Source organism: Heteronotia binoei, chromosome 14 (assembly GCF_032191835.1).
Source record: "Heteronotia binoei isolate CCM8104 ecotype False Entrance Well chromosome 14, APGP_CSIRO_Hbin_v1, whole genome shotgun sequence".
Taxonomy (NCBI): domain Eukaryota; kingdom Metazoa; phylum Chordata; class Lepidosauria; order Squamata; family Gekkonidae; genus Heteronotia; species Heteronotia binoei.
In genome coordinates, this window is record NC_083236.1 from 36,342,546 (window position 1) to 36,355,171 (window position 12,626).

Here is a 12,626-nt window from a genome sequence, read left to right on the forward strand (position 1 = left end):
GAGACAGGGATATGCAAATAGAACCTTCAAACTATGATATCGCCCCTAATTTCACTCCCACTTTTGTAAAAGGGAATTTGAATCAGAGTTCATAGAGTGTTACAGTGCTTCCCTTCCCTTGTTTCAGCGGTAAGTTTAAACTAAATTACTTGGATAGTTTTAATTAAATTTGAATTGGCTGGGGTTTTACACTACTTTAAAGGCCGCTTGAGACACTCAAGTTGCACTTAAAATGTAGTGTTGTAATTAGTGAGTTCTACATTTATTATAGTGGTAACTGCACTTTAATGAATTTATTTAGTACTAAACAAAGCTACTCTAAATATTTCTGATTGCAGAAGGCTGTTAACTTCAACTGGGTATTTATTTCTTTACTTAATTCTGTATATCTTTTGATTTCAGCTTCTTCTACTGGGACTGGGAAATTAGAAGTCGAGCAAAGACAGGACTTGCATTTTATTCATTATTGTAGACACAGCAGTAGGATCTTCCTTTGTATGAGTTTATTTAGAGCCGATTTTGAATTTCTCTTAATATTTTGGCATAAAGATAATCCCCTTCTCACTTTTGTGAATTGAATTTTTGCGCCATTTCATGTTTTGTTACATTTTCTATGTGTGTCAGTAAATCAGCATTTATACATACTATGCATATAAATATCCATGTGGAAGTTAATACTGTATACATGGTGGAAACCATACAACATGTGCACATAACACAGGCAGTTCGACACAACCCAATAGCAGAGTCTGAAGAAGTAAAACCATTGACAAAATTATAATGAACACAGAATGAGAAAAATAGGGGAAACCATTCATGGTTTGTCTCTTATCTTGAAAACCCTATGGGGTCACCATAAGTCAACTGTGACTTGATGGCACTTTCCACCACCAACTGTGGTGTATATATGGGATGAGTTACAATGGAATAGTCTGTTTTCCCCTCTGATATTGGTGTGTATTGGTTTAGTCCCTGCACAATTAATTCTGTTTGTAGGTTTGAACTGTAGACTGAGTGAGCTCCCTTGGACTGAAATTCATTGCTCCCATTCTTGTATCTTCTTGCTAATAAATGCATGTTATTTTGAATTCACCTGTTTCTGTTGTGTGAACCAAAGATTAGGACCTGAGTGACTATCCTGTTCCTGACTTGCAAGCAAAATGGAACACCACAGTATTGAATGGATCCATCTCTCTGTTACTTACTTAGTGGTAGAGTCGTACAGAAGCAGCCAATCAGGGCCCTTGGAACCCTTGAAGGGAGAGGGGAGGGGGAATGGGTGAAATGTCAGTTACTACCAATGACTGGACGGTGGAGAAAACAGTTGAGTGACAAAGAAGAACAGCAAAGGATAGGAGAAGGGAGTCTGAAGGTATTAGAAAAGCTGCTGTTGAGGATTCAGGAACCTCAGCCCTGACTTGGATAGCCCAGGCAAGCCTAGTCTCATCAGATCTCAGAAGCTAAGCAGGATCCATTCTGGCAAGTACTTGAATGGGAGACTTCTTTGGAATACCAGAGCCTAGAGGCAGAAGCAGGCTTTATTCAGCCACCTCTCTGAATATCCTCGATGCTACCATTAGGGGTCAGTCACCAGAGGTCACCATGACTTCCAGGTGCGCACACACACTAACATGTGCACATACACACACTCATAAAAATGCAAAAAAACAAAAAATCCAGGAACTACTGCAGTCTTTGGGGAAATTGTATAGATTCAACAAAGCCAGGCTAGCATCTAGGGTCAGCATGGTATGGCACCTACAAAGCCCATGGCAGAATGGATCCATCAGGCCAATCTAGAGAATGGTGGCTGCTGCAGAGACAGGGCAGATGGGAATCATGGGCTCTTCTGCTTTCTCCAGGAAACCTTCCATGAAGAAAAGAAAGATTGTTACATGGTCTTCTAGAGTGACCTCCCATTACCTATTTGGGGGAGCACTAAAAGGAGTAACACATGACCCTTTTGCGGTCCTTTTAGACCTCCTGACTTTGTTAGACCTAAAAAGAGTGTTAGAAAGAAGAACAGTAGTGGTGCCCATTAGTCTTTTGAGTCCAGCCTCCTGTTTTGCAAAATGGCCAACCAGTTGTCCTGGAGGGCCAGCTGCAAGGCTTTTCTCTTGATATTGACTCCTTCACTGGTACTCAGAGGTTCACCACCTCTAGACATGGCATTGTGCTTCCATCCCTCCAGCAAAGCCACAATAATGGTATGGTGGGTAACAGAGAAGAACTGTGATGGAAGGTCTTACTCAGGAGTATCAAACATATAGCCCATGGGATAGATCCAGCTCCTGCAGGGCTCCAATCAGGTCTGCTGTTTCCTACTTTCTGATCCTCCTCGTTTCCAGCATCAGAGCTGATTTTTGCCCAGTCTATCCTATTCCCTGTTTTGCAGAGGAGAGAAAGAAAGTCCCTCTGGGGAGGGACGGGGAAGGAAAGAGCCAGAGAGAGAGAGAGTGAGAGAGCCCCATAACACTTTTAAGTAGACCAACAACATTTTATTCCAGGTATAAGCTTTTGTGTGCTTGCACAGTTCTTCAGAGAGAGAAAAAGGGAGGCAAGGGAGTCCATGTGTCCTTATATCTTGGAGAGTGAAGTTATTTTAGATGCCAAATGATAATAGCAGGCATTGGTAATGAGAGATGAAACCTAGGTCTCAGTTCAGTCCAGGATGATGCACTATCTTCAGCTCCATTGTCAGTTGCAATTCAGCAGTCTTTCTCCCTTTGAAATTTGTCTGTAAGAGAACTGCTACTCTTAGGTCAGCAACTAAATGCTCTGGAAGGTTAAAATGTTTCCCCACTGGCTTTTGAATATTGTGGTTTCCAACAGCAATAGAATAAGTAAGAGTCCAGTAGCACCTTGAAGACTAACAGAATTTGTAGTAGGGTATATGCTTTTGTGAGTCACTGCTCATGTTTTCAGGATTATTTCCATTCATTCGTTGCATCCTCCTGAACCGAATCTTCCTGTACCAAACTGAGATCTAGGTTTCCTGTCTCATTACCAAGGTTGATATAGCCACACCTGTGATTCCTCTACATTTCATTCCTAATCTGATCACGCCTGCTATTGCCATTCAGCATCTGAAATCATCTGTATAAAGTTTATATCTCTAGTACATCGTGTTACATTTTATGACATACATGGCCAGGCCAAACAAAGTGACATTTATGTCAGATCCGGCCCTCATAACAAATGAGGTCAGCACTTCTGGTCTTACGTATGACTTCAGGTTTATAAAAACAAACAGCCAGCCCCACCAGAATGGCACCACAAGAATCCAATGAAGAGCAAACAGAGAGCTCAGTAAGCACAAATCCAGCAGGACTGAAGGAGATCCAAAAGGAAAGCTAGCAAAGAAAGTTATCAAGGAGTCAAAGAGATCAATTTCTATAAAAAGTGGGATGAATTTTGCCTCAGGACTCAACATTCATAAGGCTTTTTCTCTCTGACCACATCAGACTGCAGCCAACAATGTACTGCCAGTTTTCACCTGCTATTTATCAAAGCCACAAACCATAATGATGAATGTTGTTTTGCCTAGATGAACTTTCCATTGAGTTATGACTGGATTTTTTTTTTTGTAAAGATGATGAGATTGGAGCAGTGGTCTGCCCTCTCCCATATTAAACCTCTGAATCCTGGGTGTGGGTGGATGGGAGCATATTGTTTCATATTTTAAAATTCAGGAGACAAACTTTAGTGTCCAACTGTGGAAACCCACTCAGGGAAGATTTAAAGCACCATTTTTGAACCCACACTTCCCAAAATCAGGCTCTAGTGCTGAGGAGCTGCATCAGCCTCTATAAAGCCTCAGGCCTGATGTTTATTTGGGAATAGTCTAATCCCCCTCCCTCACTAACATGGTCTCAAGGTACTTCAGACTGAGAGGCCTGTCTCCTAGCAACAGGACCATGCTTGACTAAGGACCCAGCTCACATGGGAAAATGATGTGAATTGATGGACTGTACCCTTTTAGAGTGCATTTGGCAAAGTCCAGAATGCTCCTTTGTCTAATAACATTATGCATACAAAACACCAGAGAGCCAGAATGGTGTAGGATTGGGGAGACCCAATTCAAATCCTTGTTCTGCCATGAAGCTCACTAGGTGCCCTTGGGCCAGTCACTCTCAGCCTAACTTACCTCCAGGGCTTGTTTTGAGCAGGAACTCAGTTCTGGCTGGCTCGGCATCAGGGTGTGTGGCCTAATATGCAAATGAGTTCCTGCTGGGCTTTTTCTACAAAAAACCCATAATCATGCCTACCTAACAGGGTCATTGTGGGCATTAAAACAGAGGAAGGGGAAATGATTGACATTGTAGGAAAGGGATAAAAAAATGCCATAAATGAACAATCCTCAGCTGAAAGGGTAACATAAAAAGACTCCTTAAGTTCCTTCAAAGCAAGCTGCCAATTTGCATCTCTGTGAAATCCTAATGGGGTGGGAGGGAAAAGTTGCTCTGTTGATAAAGGGACTCTTAAAGGCAGAACATACTAATTACTAAACACGTTTACAGAGTGCCCAATGAGCACTGAAAGTGTGTGTGTGTGTGTGTGTATACAGGGGTCATTTTGTAGAAAAATAGGTGATGGAGCTCATCCAGGGATAGTTATGCAGCTGCACATACTGTTCAATGGACAAGAAGGTGGAACTTTCAGAAGGAGAAGGAGGAACTCTCAGAAAGGTTCAGGAGCTGTGCTCCTGTGAGCTCCCACTGAATCCGAGGCCTGTGTATATATAGTTTCATATTTTAAAATTCAGGAGACAAACTTTAGTGTCCAACTGTGGAAACCCACTCAGGGAAGATTTGAAGCACCATTCCAACGAAGACAGAGGTCCTGTGCTAGGGTCGCGGTGCCCTGGGAGGGGAAATCCCCTTGCCAGTCCTTGACGGTGTGCAGCTTAAAGCGGCACACAAGGTCAAGAGCCTGGGGGTTCTTCTGGAGCCTTCATTATCAATGGAGGCACAGATAGCGGCCGCTGCCAAGTCCGCGTTCTTTCATCTTCGTCGGGCGAAGCAGTTGGCCCCCTTCCTAGAGCGCCGCGACCTAGCAACAGTGATCCATGCTACGGTCACCTCGAGACTGGACTACTGCAACGCCCTCTACATGGGGCTGCCCTTGTGCCGAATTCGGCGGCTGCAGCTGGTGCAGAACGCGGCGGCTAGGCTGTTGTTGGGGCTCCCAAGGTGGGAGCACATACAGCCGGGGCTGCGCGGACTGCACTGGCTGCCAGTGGCATACCGAGTTCGCTACAAGGTGCTGGTTATTACCTTTAAAGCCCTATATGGCCGAGGACCTACCTACCTAAGGGACCGTCTCTCCCCATATGAGCCCCAGAGGGCACTGAGGTCATCTGGGAAAAACCAGCTGAATATCCCTGGACCAAGGGAGGCCAGACTGAAAGCCACCCGGGTCCGGGCCTTCTCTATTACTGCTCCATTACTGTGGAACCAACTCCCTGAGGAGGTGAGGGCCCTATGATGTTTAGAGGGATTCCGTAGGGCCTGTAAGACCCACCTTTTCAAGATGGCCTTCAACTAGCGAAAAACTGTGACAAATCTAGATATGCTGCTAGAAATGCTTTTATTCTTGAAATGTTTTTACTTCTGAAATGTATTGAAACCTGTTTTAACGCCACACTGTTATGTTAATTTTAATACCCTGTAATTGTTTTAACTATTTTATAAGTATAATTGATGTAATGTGTGTTTTATGTTGTGAGCCGCCCTGAGCCTGCCCCGGCGGGGAGGGCGGGATAGAAATAAAAAATTATTATTATTATTATTATTATATTATTATTATATATATAGATATATATAGAAAGAGAGAGGGGTGGCATGAAGTTCAGATGCATATCACAGACTACCAGCATGCAAATGCCCATGCTTAGGAATGTAACTGTGTTGGGGGTTTTAGACCTATTTGGCAACCTTTAAAAAAAATAAGATCAGAGTTGATGTTTACTGTGTGTGAGAGGATACAGACATTCCCTGTCAGAGGAGAGCCCTGTAGAGCTGACAGGAAGTTGAACCCGTCTGACTAATCAACACACAAGACTTGCTACTAACTGCAAAGAAAGATAAAACAAACCAGCATCTCATACATGAGTGCTGATGCCACAGATGATCTGACTGACATTGCCCCACTACAGCTGTTTAAGCATTTCACAGTTGCAAGTTCCTGTCTCAAAGCAGTTCGGGGGTGACTTGAGGGGTGCCATTACATTAAAAAACAATTAGTCCAAAGAACCAATGGGACCTCCCAAAAGTCTTCTGGGCGCTACCTCCCCTCTTCTTGCCCGCTCTTCCTTGTAATGATTCATCTAAACATATGCCATGAGATCTCCTCACTGCATTCAACAAATCGTTGGTTGTTCTTTAAAAAAATCAAACTTACCCTGCTCCAAATATTCTCTAGAGAAGAGGCCCTTGGCACCAACAGCTATGGATAAAAGGAAGCCCTTTACAGCAATTGCTAACACTGCACCTCCAAGAACACTTACAAGTACTCCATCACTGGAAGTAGACCCTGAACAGGATCTTCCACTCCTCCCAATGGAGAGGCAAGGGCAATGCACCCCACACAGGAACACGGGAAGAAAATCCTCAGCCTTCATCTCTGACTGCTGCGCAGATATCTCCTCTTTCCCCTCCCAATGCAATACTTTCCCAGCTGTGATCCAGGCCCTGCGTAGGGTTGCCAAGTCCAATTCCAGAAATATCTGGGGACTTTGGGGGTGGAGCCAGGAGACTTTGGGGGTGGAGCCAGGAGACACTGGGGCGGAGCCAGGAACAAGGGTGTGACAAGCATAATTGAACTCCAAAGGGAGTTCTGACCATTATATCTAAAGGGACGGCACACCTTTTTAAATGTCTTCATTCCCTCCACCAGGCGCTCTCCTGGGCCTCGAAAGCGGCGGCCTCAGCATGGTGGGGGTAGTGGCCGAGCTGCTGCAGGCTGGGCTGGCGGAGGCGCGGCAGCGGCAGCTGGGGGTGACGGGAGGCGGCCAGCTGCTTATGAACATATGATGCTGCCTTATACTGAATCAGACCCTTGGTCCGAGACCGCACTCTGCACATGCCCCAGAGCCTCCTCCCGCTCCCCAGCTGCCAAGCGCGAGCCCTTCCCCAGCTCACGGGCCGCCCTGCTCCTTGCCTCCTCATCCCCCGCAGAGCCAAGTGGCGCGTCTTTGCGCGGCTGAAAACTAAGCACCCCAAACCGTGGGCATCTCCGCCCGCCCTTGCAGCCCCCTGCCCTCCACGGCAGGCCACCCACCCCTGCACCCCTGAGCGCGGCACTGCACGCCCCCCCCGCTTTCGCTCCACTGACCCCCCCCTGCAGTTAGGCACAGCCCTCATCGCCCATCTGGCAGAAAGCAACGCCCGACCGCCTCCCGGGCCAGCTCTCCGATCCCCGGGCAGCCAGGGAGGGCTCAGCGGCCGGCAGCCCGTGAGGGGCTCACACTCCCGTCCCTGGCCGGCATGCTCCCGTAGGCGGGCGGGGGCGCTGAAGACGGGCTCGCCGGCCGTAGAGGGGGTGCTGCGGCGGCTGCTGCAGGCTTGTCGCGCTCCTGGCCTCCCTCCACCCTTCCCTTCTCTGAGCGGGCAACGCTGCTGAGGGCGAGACGGAGCGGGCGATGCCGCTGCGCTGCTGCCTCTTCTTCACTTCCCAAGCAGAGAAGCGGCTCCTAGATGGGGTGGCTCGCCATGCTTTTTGGCACCCTTCCCCCCCTCCCCCCCCGCTTCCATTTTTGGGGGGAGCGGGGGAAGAGGCTGGAAACCCTGGTTTCCCCCGCCAGGGCGGGAGGGTTGGGACCCCTAGCCCTGAGGGTTTTAATACACTTCTGCAGGCCCTGTAAAATGGAGATGCTCCACCAGGCCTATGGTTGAGGGAGCAGCAATTCATCTATATTGGCCTCCTCTGCTCTGGCATGCTCTGTTTCCAACATGGCTGATTTCCTCACCCACCATTTGCTTTGTACCATTCCATCTATGGCTACCCACAATTAGAATCCCTTGGGACTTCTTAATCACACAGCAGACGCCATCACATGCTTTAGCAATGTTTTAGTAATTTTTTGTGAATTGGTTACTTAATAATTTTTAAAATAGATATTAAGGTTATATTCAGGCCTCAGATTCAGCAGAAGCTCACGGGAGTACAGCTCCTGAACTTTTCTGAGGGTTCCTCTACCTCCTCCCCACCTACCTTGTCCATTGAATAGCTGCATAACAATCCCTGGATTAGGAGAGTGGGCAGCCAGGGGCTTTGCCACGCCCCCAGCAGACCTCATTAACCCCTGGAGAAACCCTCGCCACCCTTTCTCCACTTCTTATGTGATTTTGGGCGGCAGGTGGCTTTCTTGCCTTTTGACTGGGGGGGCGGCCCAGGTAGGCTTGCCAATCCCCAGGTCCCAGCGGGAGTTCTTCTGCTTTCCCAGGCTCCTTCCCGCCCCAGAGGACCATGGGCCTTTGCACCTCCGGAGGTTTCAGTCTCCAATTGAAAGGCTTCCTCTTGGGATGGGGTGTCTGTGTTACTTGGAAGAAGTTGGCAGCAACTCGTGAGTAGAGAGGCCACTCCCTCGCTTCAGAGTCGCCAGAAACGGGGTGGGGGGGGGAGGGGAACGTCTGCTGAGCACTTCATTATTTGCTATGTGGAGATCGATTCTCATAGGATATAATGGGGAATTGATCTGGCGGTTTCAGGGGCTCTGGGGGAGCTGTTTTTTGAGGTAGAGGCACCAAATTTTCAGTATAGTATCTAGTGCCTCTCCCCAAAGTACCTCCCAAGTTTCAAAATAATTGGACCAGGGGGTCCAATTCTATGAGCCCCAAAAGAAGATGCCCCTATCCTTCATTATTTCCTATGGAAGGAAGACATTTAAAACGGTGTGCTGTCCCTTTAAATGTGAAATCCCTTGGAGTTCAATTATGCTTGTCACACCCTTGTTCCTGGCTCCACCCCCAAAGTCTCCTGGCTCCACCCCCAAAGTCCCCAGATATTTCTTGAATTGGACTTGGCAACCCTAGGCCCAGGAGAGCCCCAGGTGAGCTAGGCCTGCTTGGCCTGGCTGAATCCCAAGCAGGCCTCACTCATCTGGGACTCTGCTTTCTTCAATCGGGTTGCTTTTGGTGGAGGGGGCAGTGGCATATGCTAATGAGTTATGCTAATGAGCTCTTGTCAAGAAACTGAGAGACACCTCAGTGTTTGTGTTTTCAGTGTCTGTATATGTTTGTAAGTCTTTCAGAATTTACTCCCTGGGCCTGGATGTCGATTATGGCATGTCAGCAGCTGGGTGTTAGTAACAACAACAGCTGTGGTTCTTTTCTTGATAGTTCCACTACCTATTTTTCTACAGAACGACTCCTGGTTGTATTATATTTCAATTATGTTGTATTTTTTAACCATGTTGTAACTCACCCTGAGCCTGCTGTGCAGGAGAGGGTGGGCTAAAAATCAAATAAATAAACAAGATACCACTATGATTCTTCCCCCTTCAACAGTTGCTAGCATTGTTGTGGTAGTCTTAAAAAGCTCAGGCGAAACACTTTATAAAAGAAGAGCAGCAGGCAGCAAATTATTATTGTGTATAAATTGATACAGTTAAGAAGTCGACCTGGAGAGCCAGCATGGTATAGTGGATAAGAGAAGCAGACTCTAATCTGGAGAACTGGCTTTGATTCCCCACTCCTCCACATGAAGTCTGTTTAGGCTTGCCAATCCCCAGGTCCCAGCGGGGGATCTTCCGCTTTCCCAGACTCCTTCCCACCTCCAGTCAGCTGGCCGGCGGGGGGAAGTCCTGTCCCCAAAGGACCATGTGCCTTTGCACCTCCGGAGGCTTCAGTCTCCGATTGAAAGGCTTCCTTTTGGGATGGTGTGTCTGTGTTGCTGTAAAGAAGCTGGCAGCAACTCGTGAGTAGAGAGGCCAGTCCCCTGCTTCAGAGTTGCCAGAAACTGGGGGGGGGGGGGGAGGGAAACGTCTGCTGAGCACTTCATTATTCCCTATGATTGATTCTCATAGGGTATAATGGGGAATTGATCTGGAGGTTTTGGGGGCTCTGGGAGAGCTGTTTTTAGAGGTAAAGGCACCAAATTTTCAGTGTAGTATCTAGTGCCTCTCCCTAAAGTACCCCCCAAGTTTCAAAATGATTGGACCAGAGGGTCCAATTCTATGAGCCCCAAAAGAAGGTGCCCCTATCCTTCATTATTTCTTATGGAAGGAAGACATTTAAAAAGGTGTGCTGTCCCTTTAAACGTGATGGCCAGAACTCTCTTGGAGTTCAATTATGCTTGTCACACCCTTGTTCCTGGCTCCACCCCCAAAGTCTCCTGGCTCCACCCCCAAGGTTCCTAGATATTTCTTGAATTGGACTTGGCAACACTAAATCTGCTGGGTGCAGAGTCAGATTAGCAAATAGGCCAAGTGGGCACCGGCCTATGGGCATCCACACCTTTAGGGGCCCTGGACCAGCTCCCCCCATGGGTTTCCCCCCTGCTTGCAGCGCTCTCAGCCTGCACAAGCAGCCAGCAACTGAGCTGCTCTTTGCCTGACTTGCCTGGTGCTGTTGCTGCTGCTGACATTGTTGCCAAGTTTGCCTCTCTCTGCTTCTCCCCCACAGCTTTGTCAAAGGGACTTTTGAGAAGGTGCCTGCAGGCTATAGCGGGGCCGTGGGCAGTGGGGCAGGTGCTCCAACCCTGAGATAATTTGCGAGGGGCCCCCGGAGATTTCGACTGCCTAGGGGCCTTCACAAGGTTTAATCCAGCACTGGCTGGGTCATCTTGGGCCAGTCACAGTTCTTTCAGAACTCTTTCAGCCCCATTGACTTCACAAGGTGGCTGTTGTAAATAGAGGAAGGGAAGGCAATTGTAAGGTGCTTTGAGACTCCTTAGGCTAGAGGAAAGCAGGGTGTAAAAACCTACTCTTCTTCTTTTGGAGTAAAGCCCTGTATCACATTAGGTCTTATACAATTGAATATCTGATACAACACCAAAATGTAATAGTGAAATTATGTTATGCATTACTATAGTTTAACAGTCAGCCCAGTGTGTCAGGATCAACAGTTACCATTCACTTCGAAGTGACTTCTAGTGCACCTCTTTTAAATAATACATAATCTTTTCAACTAGCTAATACTTTCTCAAAGGGAATCTTTAAGCCCAATTGAATTGAGCTACAGTGTTACTAGCATGGTGTCCCCTCACCCTGAATCTCTTTTAACGTCCATCGATCCCTGCCAGACTTCTCATTGGTGGGATTAATTAATTTATGAACTTGTCATTACAAGCCATTGATTAAGACGTCTCCCCTTAAAGATTTAATTATGCCCAAAGATAAAAGATTTGCTAATTATTGTCTTTTATCTAATTGAGGCTTTGTATTACAAATAAAGTTCAAAGGTTTAAGACAGTTGCCCTTTCAACCATTTGGGCAGAAGATGAGAATTTAATTAGAGACGAAGCCATGTTCTTGCCGGCACCTTCAAATGGGATCCGGGAGCTATTCTAGTAACAGAACTGATGATGGCTCGATATGGAAAGACCCTGGAAAATCTTTTAACCTTTGGTGTCTTTCAAATGTTTTATAGCTCCTCGTTGACTCTGGATCTATTAAGCAGCAAAATACCAAAGGATCAAATAAAGTAGCTGGGTTTTGTCAACACCTTGTCATGTCTCCAGTTGTACCTTTCAGGTTTGCACTGGAAAAAAAAGTCATTATTTTCTTCCCTCTTTCACCAAACTTAAAATACGTACTTCTAATAGCATGATTGCTGCAATGTAAAATAGTTACCAAAAGACTTATCTGAAATGTCAAGAGAAATTCATCATTAGACAAGAAAAGCTAAGCTCGTTTGCAGAAAACAGTGCATGATTATTATTCTACCATCTTGCAGTGGCTCTAACATGCCAACAGATGATGGTTTTATATCATTCACCTTGCCCCAAGTATAAAAATCTCCCACTCTTAAAAAGTCATACAGCAAATAGGAACCAAGTTTAATATTAGAGTTGGTTGATGACCCTGGGCACACAGAGAAGGTTGATCACTACCATGCACCTTCAATTGGGCTAGTCCAACTTTATTCTCACACTGGGCTTGGACTTCTCCACCTGTGACCATGCAAGGCACAACCTCCCATTTTTGGAACATGAAACAAAATGGTGTTTCTTGCCCATTTCAAAGTGCACAGCTCAGTTTTCCATTGCTTTTTCAGTGAACAAAATGATTCAGAAGACCATATTAGCCACAGTGTGTGTGTGTGTGTATACACACACACACACACACACACACATATATATATATATATATATATATATATATATATATATATATATATATATATATTTGGCGCTGTGTGACACAGAATGTTGGACTGGATGGCCATTGGCCTGATCTAACATGGCTTCTCTTATGTTCTTATGAGGCATTGACTGCTTCTCAAAATTCCTAAAGTGCCTGCAGGTGTAACAAGGTTGAAGACTATGGACTATGGATGTCAACTCCAGATTGGAAATTTCTTGGAAATTTGGAGGTGGAGCCTACGGACCACAGGGTTTGGGGAGGAGAGGGACTCAATGGGGTATAATGACACTGAATCCACTCCAGGACAGCCATTTTCTCT